The sequence below is a fragment of the Tamandua tetradactyla genome, chromosome 11, assembly GCF_023851605.1.
Source record: "Tamandua tetradactyla isolate mTamTet1 chromosome 11, mTamTet1.pri, whole genome shotgun sequence".
Classification (NCBI taxonomy): domain Eukaryota; kingdom Metazoa; phylum Chordata; class Mammalia; order Pilosa; family Myrmecophagidae; genus Tamandua; species Tamandua tetradactyla.
The window spans coordinates 62398044-62400980 of NC_135337.1; the positions used below are offsets into that span (position 1 = coordinate 62398044).

The 2937-nt window shown below is 41.3% G+C and overlaps 1 long non-coding RNA gene across 1 annotated transcript; it reads left to right on the forward strand.

The window, feature by feature from the left end:
- Positions 1 to 274: 274 nt before the first annotated feature.
- Positions 275 to 2414, forward strand: LOC143649542 (uncharacterized). Its single transcript, XR_013159095.1, has 3 exons — positions 275 to 425; positions 1107 to 1277; positions 2314 to 2414. It is a non-coding gene; the product is annotated as an uncharacterized LOC143649542 (long non-coding RNA).
- Positions 2415 to 2937: the final 523 nt, after the last annotated feature.

Below are 2937 nucleotides of genomic sequence, written 5' to 3' on the forward strand. Positions count from 1 at the left end.
TGTGAGTGAAGCATTCCTCACTCCATGAGCTAAGGCCTCTAAACATGTCCAGCCCAAAGTTCAAATTCCAAGTGGATAATTGGGAATGCTGGTTAGGAGGCCTCCTACATAAACCCCTTGGTTCCCAGTTCCAGATACTCACCTTACTGGGGAGACCACCCCGTCTCCAAATCTCTCTGCAGATCAGGTTCTTTGCCCTGCCATTCTGACGTTGACATTCATTATGATGATTGGACCCACCTTGCTTCTGAAAGTTAGATGCTGAAATCTGTTCTGTAATTTTGGGGATCTTATCCACTTTATCAGGAGCTCAATTCTCCTGCCACCAGCCCTGGTCTTTAGAGAACAGCCATCACTGAGCTGCTCTTTCTGTTCCTCTTATGATTAAACCCTGGGCCTGATCCTCAGTTCTATCTGTTCAGGAGGTGAGAGCCCCTTTATATGGTACTGAATATTTAACCTCAGCCTTTCACTGTCTTTCTTCAAAGTATCAGCTGCTCCTAGCCATAGCCATCTGTGCTGGTTTGACACCGTAATATATCCCAGAAAAGCCATGTCCTTCTAATCGATCTTGTGGGCACAGGCCTGTTGTAGCTGGGACCTTTCGATTAGGTTGTTTCCATGGAGATGGGATTCAGCCCATTCAAGGTGAGCCTTAATCCTTTCCTGGAGTCCTTTATGAGAGAGAACTGAGAGCTGACACAGAGGTTTGTAGATCAGATAGAAAGACTCACTGGAGCAGAGAGAACCATTTGAATCTAGAAACTGGGGGAGAAGGACAGCGGATGTCACCATGTTCCTTCCTATGTGACAGAGAGACCCTGGATGCAGCCATCTTCCTTCAGAGTCAGAGGCTGTTCAGAGCCCATCTTTCTCTGGGTGACTTAGTTCGGACATTTCTATGACCTTAGAACTGTAAACTTATAGCTTAATAAATCCCCTTTGTAAAAGCCAACCCATTTCTGGTATATTGCATTCTGGCAGCTTCAGTAAACCAAAACATCATTCAATTCCTTTGCTTAAAACTATCATTTCCTCCATATTTCCCAAACATCAAACACATTGCACCAGCCATTATATTTCCTTATATGTGTATATCTTCCCAGTTCAGCACCAAAGAAAATTCTAACAATGGCACTGCTACTTTGTGCCAGGAGCTGTGTCCCGCATACTATCAGTGACGGAGTTCTTACTGCCGTTTGGCCAGCAGTGATCCAGCTCAACATTTCATATGAACTTCGCCTTTTTTTGGACACTCCTGGAACCAACAACTGCAGGTGAGATTTCCTGGAAAGCAGATAGTAAATGGATATAAGCACACAGGAAATTTATTGGGGAATACTCTCAGAATAAACACCTTGGGAGACATGAAGGAACAGAATTGGGCAGATTTCAGAGAAGTTGGGGAGTTGGAGTAAACACAACAAAAGTCTCAGCTAACCCCATGTAGAGCTCAGGAACTTCAATGGTTCTGCAGAGTCATCCTCAAGTGGGGTACGGAAGCTGAGACGTTATGCCTGTGCATCATTGGATGCAGGCTGCCCTTAGCAAGGGAATGTGTCTTTGGGTGGCAGTTCTCTTCAGCCAAGAATAACGTCTGGAGAAGGCACAGGCTGCAAGCTGTCAGTCACCAATAGTATTAGCAGCTGGGAGGTGAGTGCTTCAGTCCTGAAAGGAAGCATGCTGGGCAGTACATTAGAGCATCCGCTACCATTACATTCAACAATTCTCAAAAATTCTCAGCTATACTCTCCTTAAATACTACCACTTCCCATTTTTCTCTCATCTCCTTCTGAAAGAAAGATAAAATGTATGCTAAATATTTTCATTTTATCCTTCATTTTCTCAACCTCTCTCACATTTTTAATCTCTTTTATTCTTGGGCTACTTTCTGGGTAAATTCTTTCACTCTGTCTTGACTTCTTTATTTAGCCATTTCTAATTTGCTAGTTAAGTCCATCTTTTGAAGGCTTATTTTTATTTAAAGAATACATATTTTTATTTCAGACATTCTTTTGGGTTCTTTAAAAATAATAAGCAGGGGGGCAGTGTGACAGTGGCTCAGTGGCAGAGTTCTTACCTGCCATGCCGGAGACCCAGGTTTGAATCCTGGTGCCTGCCCATGAAAATAAATAAAAATAATAAGCAGGGGCAGTGATTGTCTGGGACTGGAAGTGGGGGAGGAAAGGGGCAAAAGGAATCCTTGGGGAGAAATGGAAATGTTCCATATCGCAATTTGGTGGTGGTTTTGTATATGCATCCAGCTGTCAGAGTTTATCAAACTGTACATGTTTTGCACATTTGTGATTGCAGCCTGGGCCATGTTGTTATATCTGACAGCAAGGAAGCTCTTCAAGCCAACTTGAATGTTCTTCAAATGTCTCAGGAACAAACTTGGAGTTCCCACATGTCAAAGGTTGCACACACTGACCTTCGGTAAGGATAATCATTACAATTAATTGAAATGCTCAAATATTTCTAAACCCTGCAGTCCCTATATTTTTAAACCCTGGTGTTCCTAACGAGTCAAAAAAAAAAAACTAAACTAAACTAAAACAAATCAGTTCAACTTTGGAGGATGGTAGAGGAACAAATTCATGACCTTGAAAACCAATAAAAGAAAAAGAAGCATTTATCTATCTGCATGTACGACAAGTAATTGAATGATAGATAGATGTACTCGAGGTAATAAATGAAAAAGAAATATTAGGAAAAAATTGTACACGTTAATGGGATGTAGTTTATTATTATAAATCATTCCCCAGTAAGTTAAGAAAAAGTCATAAATATAGTTTTAGTCTGCTTTTGATAATATCAGCATCTGAATTATCAGATAAGGGTGTGAGATTGTTTCTCCTGGTCCTTACACCTTGAAGCCTTGCTACCTTGTTGTATACTGATTTTTGGGTTTTGGGTTTTGGGTTTTTTAATTGAGAG